Source organism: Dreissena polymorpha, chromosome 10 (assembly GCF_020536995.1).
Source record: "Dreissena polymorpha isolate Duluth1 chromosome 10, UMN_Dpol_1.0, whole genome shotgun sequence".
NCBI lineage: Eukaryota > Metazoa > Mollusca > Bivalvia > Myida > Dreissenidae > Dreissena > Dreissena polymorpha.
In genome coordinates, this window is record NC_068364.1 from 55,493,009 (window position 1) to 55,506,032 (window position 13,024).

The window sequence follows — 13,024 nt, forward strand, 5'->3', positions numbered from 1 at the left end:
AATTGTAAAATATAAATAAAATAATTTGAACAGATTATGATATAGTATATTCCAACATGACGTATGCACTGACATCATTAATTAAACGACGTCTTCAACAGAACTGTGTATATCTTGTAATGATAGACAACCGTGTATGATTTCGGTTCAACAATATGTCAATGATCCAACTAAAAGCGTTCATTTATAAGTCGTTAAATAATAACAAATAAACATGTGTCATACTAAAATGTCCTAATACATGTTTAACACAATGCTGTAATTTTATATTTCAATGCCATATGCGTGTGCATTTTATGAAAAAGAGATAAACATCCATGAGCGCATGTGGTTCGGTGAAATAAAGATCTTTATTTTCAGAGACCATTCAATCCGTCTTGCACTGACAAGTACGCTGCATTGCCGGGCCATCTGAACTGTAAATCTGGTCCATTTCTAGGAAAACCCATACCTACCAACATTACAGGCACGTATGTTGTCAGGAAAATACCATATCAACGGTTTTGATCGACCATGTAGTTCTAATCATGTCTCTTAAAATATTTTTTATTCTATATGTAGTGAGCGTTTAAAGCCACATAATACTGGGTAACACATTAGTGCTAACACTATACTTATGGTGCGTACTTTGAAATTCTTAAAATTTTAATTTAGATAGATAGATTGATTTGTTGTATCTTCTGAACAATGCACGTAGGGTTGGGATATCGTTCACTAGCGATATTTATGTCATCTATCTGATTTTATAAAAAAAAACTACTTTGAAAAAAGATCAAATCAAAGTAAATTAAGTCAATTTTAAAACCAATGTGGAACGTTTTTACACGATTGAAGAAACTAAGGAATATGCTCAGAGTTGAAGAATTGTATTAATTAAATACAGTATATGATTTTTTTCCTTAAACCTGGATCATCGGGACAACATATGCAATATCATATAACTCGCAAACACTGTGTTATAAAATAAATAAGATGTTTCTTTTTTAATTTAGAACAGACACAGATCGCAGATTTACACAACAAGATCCGTGCTCGTGTGACACCACCGGCTGCTGACATGACCCAGATGGTGATGATGCTTTGCATGCCATCCCATATATAGTCTATGCACAAATAACTATTGTATCTTAAAACTTATAGACTGTAAGATGGGCAAATGAGAATCCATATAAACCTTTTATATTCTCAATTTCATTAAAACGTATAACTTATGTAAACAGAACATAGATCTCACGATTGAAAGCCAATATCGGTATGACTATAACTTCTGTTTGAGTAAGAGTCTGAAAGTAATGAAATGATTCTGACAGCCGATTATGTACTTATGATTTTAATTAAGTTGTTTCAATGAGTTTTATACGCAAGTTATAACTTAAACTCTGTTGTCATGCGTTATTGTTATGCATTATAGCTTTTTATATGAAGTTCTACATATAATGTTCAGATCTATAAAACATGTTTTTGAACAGTTTGAAAGCTTACACTCAAATCAAGCTTGTTACTGTTTAACATTAGTTGTCAGGCGTGTTTAGACTCTCTATAGATTGTTGAAAATACCTTGTTAGCAAATAATAATATTTATCTTTATTTCCCACGTCACACAGTTAAGCTAACATTTTAATCTTCATTTCTTCATATGCTACAAAAAATCCCGTTAAACAATATATCAAAAGCCTCTTGCTCTTTACTAGCTGGCGTATATGATTGTTTACACTATTATTGAACCAAAATAGCATAATACGATGTGAAAAAAAACAGGATTTAACCGATGAAATCGGATTGAATAAATTAAATGTGCACAGATAATTTGTAGTGGTTGTATTATACGTGGAGCCAGTTATTGTTATAGTGTGATAATCGTTACTGCCTCCTTTAAAAAATGCGTGTATAATATGTGTGTTCGGAAAGGTATACTTGATAATGGAAAATGTCAATTCAATCCATTTCGCCCAATACCGTTGAATACAAGAAGTATTCAACATAAATTAATAGAGCGTATAAAGTGTTCGATTGCATTTTTGTTATAATTATTATCGATTCCTGTTCAGTTTAATTTTGTTTCAACCTAAAATTTCAATTTTAATAGTCAAATGACTCATTATATTTTATACACCAGAATGAAAACTCGGGTATCGGAAGCACTGCAGAGAGATTTGCCCGACGATGCAGTGCCGAAAGCACGTGGTACCAAAGGGCAACACCAGGTTACCAACACATTTCAATAGATTTTAGTCTGAAAGATAAATGAAACTCCATGACATTGCCATTAGAGAAATTAATATGAGACATTTTCAAAGACCGATATTAAATCATGACCGTAAATGGTAATAAACTATACACCAAAATTAAGTATCAAATATGGCAGACTTACGGTGTCGTCTCTTGGAAAACATTTTTAGATATCCGATTACAGAGAAATTTAGTTCTGGCAGCAAAGTTTTGCTTATAATATTCTTAACGCGTATATAGTATGGATATATAATTGCTTATATATGTAAAAAACAAAATGACACTTCTAAACGCAAACATATACTGAAACGGATGAGAAGATACATGCACGTAAGAATGCAAAACACATAAAATATATTAAAATTCAAACAGACAGTGTGCTACATATGAAAAACAAAACACTTTTAAATAAATATTTAATCGAATTCACCTTAAAAATTAAAATATCATGGCATAAATAAATATTACAAAAAGCATTGTTACATCATCCCTAGGTGGATACCTTATTGGTCAAAATCACCTCTACAGTAACACACCTGCTGACTTGGACAGATGTCATCCGCATTTGGGAAGCTGAAAATACCAGTTTTGTTTATGGCTCAACGGGAAATAACCCGTCACTTGTTGGTAACTACACACAGGTATGCAGTGTATAACATATAAAATTACAAACATGCAATGTCCGTTATATACTGTAAAACATGTGCACCATATTGTTACCAAATTAAGTCAAATATAAAAGGAAACTACACAACACTGTGAACGCGAACTATTATTTGCTACTTTAATACTATAACTTTGTTCTACTATTATACTTCTGGATCAGGGCAAAATCAATGCGTGATTTTAGCACCATTGACATATTTAATAAAGACACACGACTGAAGGATATTGCCATCTTACACAAAAAAAATAAGAATCAGATATAAAGGGGTTCATCTGGGTTCTAGCGATAGATAATGGAATTAACATGGAAATGATCTGCGACACTATGTAAGTTCATGTATCTCCATATTGTCATTAATGATATTTGTTTGTGCTTTGCTAACGGGTATTCAAGACGTATCATAATATGTTTAATGATAACTAAAATATCACCATGTGGTTAAAAAAGCTATCGCTTTTGTTAAAGATGGTTTCATCGGAGACATCCTCTGTTGGGTGTGGCGCAGCTCGATGCAGTGGCTTCTACCTGTACATTTGTCTATATGCCCCCATGTAAGATCTGTTTTCTTTGCGTGTATGTTTGAGAGAATTGAAACACAATCGATTTGAATGCGATTTATTATGTAATATGGGCTATTCACGTTAATTCACATCTTTATCGTGCATATCACACATGGGTTATAAAGTAATTAACTTTTGCTTTAAACATTACTTACATAATAAGACATACTTCTTCTTTATAACAAACTTGGTCGCTGAACATACAACAATATGTTGTTCACTTATAAATGAAAGTGACATTCAATAGTTTGCCCCATACGAAACACATAATCTTAACGACTTGCTTTTGAACATTATTGTAGTTTATATGTTGGCTTCCATAATTGGTAGTTTCTTTTTACACAGGCTTGACCCTGTACGAATAAACAAACCGTACAAAGAATCCAATAAATCATGCGACGACTGTCCTGGTAAATGTAATGGTACTCTATGTGGTATGTTAAATTCAGTTCTTTATTTCAAATGATACATGACCGATACGTAACCATATTCCGAATTTTCAGTTTTATCGTTCTTAACGATCCATAAAACTCCACTAGTTATGAAGTTGATAACAAAACGTACATATAATTCGCAGTGTTATGGATAGTTATCTATGAGCCGCGCTCTTTGACAAGGGGTTTAATTCATATGCGCGAAGTATCTTCCCAGATTAGCCTCTGCAGAACGACACTTTCCGCTGTTGGGATATTATCTTTTTAAAGAAAGTCTCTTCTTAGCAAAAAATCCAGTTTAGGCGGAAAGTGTCGTCCCTTATTAGCCTGTGAGCACTGCATAGGCTAATATGGAACGAAACTTTACGCAAATGCATTAAACGCCCTTTTCACAGACCACGGCTCATATAAATAAACATATATTAGACCATTCATAACTGAACATTATTTTATAAACGTGATGTTCCTAATATAGTTAGATACAGGTCAGGCATGAATACGTTTCTGTGTTTCACAGATTACGGTGGACTTATATGCCTGAGCGGATCTAAGTTGAACATGTCTACATATACGTGTGGTTGCGTGTCTACTGTCCGTCCAGGAACGTACAATGACAGCGTTTGCTTTCTGTGAGTTCCTTTTTTAATATACTCGCAAAACCGCTTTTTGTAAACCTACATTTTAAAGACAATGTGTCCAAGTTATTACTTATCATAATATGTGTGGCTCATATATAACAACTTTGATATAGTAACTCTCGCATTAGGTTATAGCTTTAACATGAGCAGTAGAAACACATATAATATTCAATTGACCTGACAATGCAAGGAATAAAACGTTTAAAAACCATTACACGTCTTGTAATTTTATAATAATGTATTTAAGAGTTAATGGTCAATGTGCGAGACAGTGTCCGCAACAACAAAATACAATCCCTAAATTCATTTTCAGTGAATTGCATTGGCACCACCGACAGTGATCCGGAATGTTCTCGATCCCTCTTAGGAACGTGTGGAACGAAGATAGACACGATGTTCCGGTGTCCATGGATGTGTAATGTGTGTCCATGTAAGCGAACACGGAATAATACGATGCATTTAAATACGTCTATTATCTAGTAGTTTCTTTACACAAAACTTGTAAACCTTGTAATTATGTAATTTACTTGCTCCTAGATTAGACAGAAAAGTATACTTATCCTTCCGGTGAATATAACTCTGGATTTGTTGTGTAGATTCTGATCGGTCTTGGAATGCCACTCTTATATCAAAAATGCCGTGGGAGCTGGGTCTACCGGACTGCACAACAACACCACTACCGACAACAAGTCACTCTACGAATGCTTATGCCCAACAGCAGAACGACGGATCGATGGTGTCATTTCACAGTGTGCTCTACATTGGCTGCACGACTATTGTGATGCTGAAACAGTTAACCATATGCTGAAATAATTGTTTATGACATTTCATTCGATGCTTGGAATTTGATGAAAACTAATACATGTTTTTTATCTTTGTGGGTGTTTGTCTTTTGTGTGCATAATTGTTATATAATTGAGCCGCGCTCTGTAAAAAGGGGGTTTAAAGCAAGATTATATGACTTTGATATGTGTTAAATTGTAATATATTGATAAAAATATGTTACAATAACACAAAATAGGCAAGAAAAATTGTACATTGAAGACGAATTTCATAAAATGCAGCAAAGACAAATAAGCGTCCACGAGCCGATTTTGACGAAGATATTTCGTACATATATTCGTACAATAACCGAAGCATTCGTCTTTTTGTTAGGAACAGAGTTAGTGTTCGTGTGTCGCTATGAATATATTTCTGTTGCAGGAATTTAAAATGAATCGTTAAACTAAATTTAGATTCACATCGTACATGCATGATATACATGCTAGCGAATTAGACTGTACATACATTTCGATTTCATAATTAAATATCTGGCTTATTTCGCATTTTTCGACACATGTTCTTTTTAACTCTTATTTTAATTTATATTGAAATATATGCTTAATAAGTTTTTTACACATTTTATATAAATTCATAAACATTTTACAAAATCGTATAATCTCGCTTTAATACATGTGCGTAAAGTGTCGTCGCAGATACTCCTGTGCAGTCCGCACTGATTTTCAGCTGGATATATGAAGTAATTACCAATTTAATTATGCTATACTTGAGTGGAGAATGTCACTGAAATGATTATAAGAGGTTCACTGTTACAAAGGGGCGAGTGAAAAAAAAACATGTTCATTTTACTCGGGGTAATAGGAAAAGAGTAGTTTTGCTTATTATTAGTGTTATTTCGAAAAGTTTCGCTTTTTGAGTAGCCGGTTCAAAAATATTCTGACATTTATTGTACAAAACATAGTTCACAAGTTCGATCAGACCATACAATACTTTGCCAATGTAGAAAATGTGTTTAGCCGCACTCTGTGAAAAGAGGGCTAAATGCATGTGCGTAAAGTGTCGTCCCAGATTAGCCTGTGCAGTTTCGGCCTAAACTTGATTTTTGCTTTACAGATACTTTCTTCAAACGCAAATTATCATAAAGGAGGCAAGTGTCGTCCCTGTGGCGTTCACACAGGCTAATCAGGGACGACATTTCGCACACGCATTAAACCCCTTTTTCACAAACTACGGTCCGTTTGTAAAGAAAATGGCATTTCCCGAGTTATATAACATTCTTATCCAGTTCTACATGCAAGTATATACCACGGTTTTGTTTACATTTCATTTAAAATCATTAGCATAAAAAGATAAGTTTAAGTAATGATCAATCTCATGATGTAAACAAAAAACCCAAATCAATTTAATATTTCATCACTTTTAAATAAAATAAACGCACGCGGTCTGGCGTTGTTCATTTATACTCGGACGCAGCATGAAGACTATATATAAAAAAATAACATTTGATGTTACTTAATGCACAACTAATACTTATTTTCTCTTTCAAAATTGTACACAAGAAGTGTTGATTTTATTCCTGTTATTGCCTGTATATGTTTCAAAGTCATTCGAGGATTAACACTTTGATGCATTGACAATCATCCACTTTGTCTGCGATTTTGGAACATAAACAAATAGAGTTTTATGATGTAAGAAGTACATCTGCTGTGTTTCATAAACTCATGCCTCAGATAGTTACAATCTATCTAATTTCTTTGGTTTCTATCTAACCGTTGAGTAGTTGAATGGTAATTTAATTTAAATCGATCTCTTCTTTAGCATTAATTTTGAACTGTATACAATTAGTTTGATTTGTATCTAAATGTACTGTTTTATTAAAAATAAGTCGACAAATGTGACGTGTGTCGATGTAAATAATAAACTCCCGAAACATAATCAGAAGATCAATTTTTTACTGTAACTATTTTATTAAAGGCAGATTACCGATTCCGTTTTAAATGCAAGGTAATTCGGCATATCAAATGAAATCATGATTAGAGATGAGGTTATAGATGAAATACAAGGTGCACACGCATCAGTAATACCCTTTGATTGTAAAAATATTTCAGAACAAGCATCAACTTGTAACACTGCCCTATAAGGTAAATGGAATACAGATGTCATAAAGACATCGTTCACAAAAAGCGACATTGCAAAGACATGTTCATGTACATAATAACACCGCTTCCAACCCCAAAGTGTGCATTGAACGTAAAATATGCTGACCGCAGTTAAATTCATATCTGTTCGTTTTAATTTATATTTGTGTTAATGTGAATATCATGTATTGTATGATCAAAATGTTATGAAACTGTTTCCTTGCCATAATTAAACATCATATATTAGTGTAAGGTTTCAGTCTTGTTGATGCAGCTAAAGCTGTACTTATATATATTGGGTTGAACACAATCCTGACTATTGTAAATTTCGGTAAGTCTCGGAAGTGACTCACTGATTTTCGAAATATACATATTTTTTCCAAAATCGTGGAATAAAGTCACACGGGTTAATATAAGTCTATATGTAAAATATATAAACCATTATTGCTTATAATGTTAATCGTTAGGGATATATATTATAATTGAATGTGATCTCTCTTATATATGACCCAATTATGTAACATGAAACAATGTTTTATAAGGTTTTTTTTTCTGTATGAACGGTGAGCTTTTTAAAAAAGATTTCATATTACTTGTAAGCTAAGTTGTATGTGTATATTATTACCTATGTAAACAAACATATTCATTTGGTATCCATTTTAAATCAATTTCATCTCACTCGTTAGAAGCAACATGACTGAAGTAGAATATTGTAAAGAGAAAACCATCGTATAGCAGATAAGTACACAACACTCAAAATATCGCGAATGGTTCGTTTCTTTGCGATCTATTTGAAATATTATTGTCTGGCATCAGTCATTTGAAAACAAGGTCGTTGAGTTGATGTGCCCCAGAACTTTATGTGGAAAACGGTAAGAAGTGAAAGTGTAGGCAGGCTAATACTCATGAAGTGAGGAAACAGAAATGTTAGTGGAAAACAAAAAAATAAAGGAAGTAGTGAAATAGACTACCACTTGTCGAAAAAAGGATTTAAAAAATATGTTGTGATTTCAATTAAACATGTAGTAAAATACAACCTCTATAAATGTATAAGTTTCCATATTCGAAAAGAAACTGTTTATTGTAATTCGCAATATTTGAAACCTTCCATTACCCATCGTAATATTCTTACATTGTATGTTTTAAATTAAACCACGTGAAATTAGCATTTTGCTGGTTTTGTTGATTCAAATACTTTTCGGGGCTGTTAGTAGATCACCGAGGATTTCAATTGACATCACATACAAACCGTCAAAAACCAATAATAATGAATCATTTTGGATTTGTCGATATATCTACCAAGTGAAATAATATACAATCGATTTAATCCAATCAAGAATATTTCTTCATGATTTACTATCGATGCGACTGAACAAGGACATACTAATGAAACTAACTCATGCAAAAAAAACTATTTACGGAGGATATATTAATGAACGCAACCGTATATATTTGCCAAAATCAGCAACATTTTGTCATGACAAAACGGATGTTTTCGCCCACTTTATGGTTCATTAGCAAACGAGACGGAGTTGGAAAGATCTCTTTGTCCGCCACAGTGTGAGAGATAGTGCGTGGCTAATATATTTCATTACTACTGGCATGCTTGCTGGTTTGAAATAGTTCACAACTTCACCAACAAGTACATAACGAAAAGAATTTCCGTGTTAAGAACAAACATCGCCCTGTTTTGTCATTATGTTATCGTATATGCTTGATATACATGCTGGCTAATTCGACTGTACATACCTTTTCGATTTCAGAAATAAATATCTGGCTTATTTCGCATTTTTCGTCACATGTTCTTATTAACTTTTATTTTAATTTATATTGAAATATATGTTTAATAAGTTTCTTACACATTTTATATAAATTTATAAATATTTGACAAAATCGTATAGTCTCGCTTTAACCTGCGTAAATATATGAAATTACGCTGACATCGTATTTCAGTATATAAATTACGTAACACATATTTAAATTGAATGAATTGTTATTTCTAGGGCCAACATAGATCGAGTGCGGGGTCTGCCAGCTTTGTGATATTACAAACCAGCAATATCCCTTTAAGTAAACATCGCTACCTTCAATCAGTAGCTTATTAAAAAGTTTGAAGTTATTGTAAGTGTTATGAAACTATCCGATAACTTTGCTTCTGGTAGCGTTTGTATTTCGCTTCAAATCATTCAAAATAAAGATACACACACTTTTGCCAAGTTTTAACAACGACAGTGTCTATGTGCGTTTCACTCTGAATAAATTCGCGTATAGCATAATAACTGGTGTTAACGTCTAAGAACTCATACTTCCGAAATGCATACACAAACTTCGCTTAGCTATCACACCGAAAGTTTGCTGGGCTAGAAGTAAATAAATATGTACGGGCTCTATATGAAATAGACTAAGCGGTTGCTATTAGAATCATTGTGTTATTGCTTTAGAGGATGTAGAGATACGTTGCCCAATAACATCGCTTGTTTGAAGGACACATTTGCATACAACGTATTTTCATAAGTTAGAATAGATGATGGCGACATCAGAATCAATGTCGGTCAACGAGAGGCAGTAGTTGCAAACAATAAAAATTGGCTTCTGAAAGAGAACATAACACCCGATTGCTGCAAAAAGGAACAATGTGGCATTGAAATTAGAAGGAATTTGAACGGTTATTTGCCATTTGTAGTGTTTTGTTTTACTGCGTTTGACATGATAATCGCAAAACAATACACGCGCTTTTGTAGTTATTATCGATTTAAAGTATATACAAACATCGGCTAAACTATTATAACATTACGTTTAAAAAAAACAATCGACACAATTGTACCTTTTATGTTGATTTTTAGTATTTTGCATCTCTATAGTGTTGTTGTTTTCACGAATCAATCTGTTTTTGAATACCAAACAATGCGTATTATTTGTTTTAAATATTTTTGAGAACATACAATTGTTAAACCCTGATGAAACTTTGCAATTTTCGTACTGATTCTATCACTACACAGTGTATCACTTAATCACGTGAAGGAGAACTAATAGATAACCAATTCGACTATTGTTGCAACTTGGTCTCATGTGAGCGCTTCAGGCCCATCTATGCTCCCTTGTCATGCACCTGACAGATAATTTGTTGTAAAGATGTCCCAACTATGTTGGAAAATGGTGCCTATATTTCAAAACGAGGCCAGGTTTACTTTACTTCTTGTAGAGCTCTGGTCCTTTTCATTGTTTGAAAGACAATGCATTGAACATATTCTCATGATTATGTCGAATGGTAACGTCAACTACGATATAAAGGTTGGTGTAACTTAAAAGCGCATGAATAGTTTCGACAGGGTGTTTTGGGCGTCGAATTCATTGTATCATGTTACTCCAATCGCAACTAGGTACCGATCTTTACGTGATGTTTTGCATTACATTTATGTCGACCGAAAGGAAATTTCACTCAATGATTTATATGTTTACATGAAGAGGCATGATATTCTCTTTTTCACGGTTTTTAACTTGCAATTAGACCTAACAGCGGGGTATTTAATTGCGTTTTCTGGTTATGCAAAATGCTTAAAATACTCGGTGCGAATGACTTGCGAAATTTCAAGCTATTCAATCTTTGACTATTTCCCCTGAAATTAATGAATTTTCACGAAGTTCATAACACTATATATGTGCGTTTGAGTCCCTTTATTTTTCCTTTCATAGCACAATCTAGATAACATTAAGCCTAAACACTTTTGTAGGACTTCATAGAAAAGCGCCAAGATCATTTGTTGTTGTTTTTTTTCTGTGTATTTATACGCATCCGAACGAAATGATAACTTATCATAATAACTTATTATAATTATATAGACGCAATTGATATTCAAAACGTAATAAGTATTATTAATAATTGAATTGAATTGGTTTTAAAATAAGCTTAAGCGCGTAGCATACTTAAAATTTACCGTTTAAAAATAGGGGTCGAGACATATAAGGGTAGTAGTAGATGCGATTGAACAAGAATACGCCCCATATTTACATATCCCTTGATCATTGCAAACATGCTCATCAATAACTTGTACGAATAAACAACAGAATGTTTGACAGGCGAATTTGTTGTTGTGTTTTAAATTCTGTCTATTTAAAACGCATTCTTGATTAGTGTTGAAACATTTTGTATGAAATGCAATAATGCAGTGATTAACATAATAAAATGTGTTGTTGTTGTTTTTTCACCCTTATCAAAGTTGTTTTATTGCAAATAATCTATAAAAACAATACAAATTATAAAGTTATTGTTTTTTGACAATGTTCAATACTTGTTTCATATCGAGCGCATTTGCAATCGTGGCGGAGATGTCAACATAAGAATGGTTGAAAGGTACATGCTTGAGCTTAATTTATTTTGCAGCATGTTTTGAGATCAAAGAATATAATTACATACCATATTAATTAAAACGATCTAGTAGCACAACTTTTTACGTATTTAACATTTCTTCAAATAATACAGTTAGTAAAATTAAGAAATTATCAAGGTTGTGAATAATTATTTCATGCACAAATACCCATGAATGCAAGATAAATGTTATGAATGACATGTTGATGTATTGGTGTACTACACTAAATGTTGTACCATATGGAGAAGGGAGACACAAATAACTCAAATATAAATCTTCTGATGGTGAGTTGTCGTCCTCAATATTAATATTGTCCAGGGAATACTATGGTATTATTATTATTCCAAATATAAGTAATGTCTGTGCAAGTTTACAAAAATGAAAGGGATCCTGTTTATGTTATTTTGCGATATCCATAAATATATGTGTTGCGTTATAGATTATTATGTAGTTTAACAATACTGTGACATGGATGTAAAAGTAATGAAATTACGTATTCATATACTTTGGAGATAACATACCAAAAATAATAACAAAAAACAAGAGCTTCGTCTCTAAAAACACATTTTTCTCAACCTAGCTTAAATACTTTTTGACTTTGAGAACGTCCCATATTTTTCAGACGTACGCACTGACAGGACATACGGGAGACCGGACCCGGGGTAAGCATTAAGTCTCCTGCGATGAAACAGTAAGCTACCCAAAACATCTTGAACAACGATTAAATGATCGCCGTACTCAATTCATATTCGTAAAATAAAATGGGAATAAATGTTGATGTTTGTTCTTAATATATGTATCATCTTCATGTTATCTTAATTAGTACAAGATAACTATTGATGCAAAGCATCAAAGGGCGTCGGGAATTTCAGTGTAAAAGGCACTAAATAAAGTTACATGGAACAATTTTTTTTCTACTGTAAATATCAATATATTGGCCGATTATTTTAAACAAAAGAGAAACAGATACTGGTATAACCATTATCTATGATTTTGTGTTATAACCCCCAAATAACCATTATCTATGGTGTTGTGTTATAACCCCCAAATAACCATTATCTATGATTTTGTGCTGTAACCCCCAAATATTTCATAGTTCATTTTATTTACATTGGTTTCCTTTTTTTGACTGGCATCCGTGTGCAGTTTTCATTAATGGAACAGAACTATGTAGGTTTTATCTTCTTCATCTTGTAAGCGTAATTTCATAT

The 13,024-nt window shown here is 32.8% G+C and overlaps 2 long non-coding RNA genes across 2 annotated transcripts; both read left to right on the forward strand.

Moving 5' to 3' along the window:
* The first annotated feature begins 989 nt into the window (after positions 1-989).
* Positions 990-4,520, forward strand: LOC127847542 (uncharacterized). Its single transcript, XR_008034017.1, has 6 exons — positions 990-1,069; positions 2,117-2,204; positions 2,724-2,870; positions 3,362-3,447; positions 3,802-3,890; positions 4,408-4,520. It is a non-coding gene; the product is annotated as an uncharacterized LOC127847542 (long non-coding RNA).
* Positions 4,521-4,841: 321 nt separating this feature from the next.
* Positions 4,842-5,404, forward strand: LOC127847543 (uncharacterized). The gene is made up of 2 exons (XR_008034018.1): positions 4,842-4,958; positions 5,125-5,404. It is a non-coding gene; the product is annotated as an uncharacterized LOC127847543 (long non-coding RNA).
* The last annotated feature ends 7,620 nt before the right edge of the window (positions 5,405-13,024 follow it).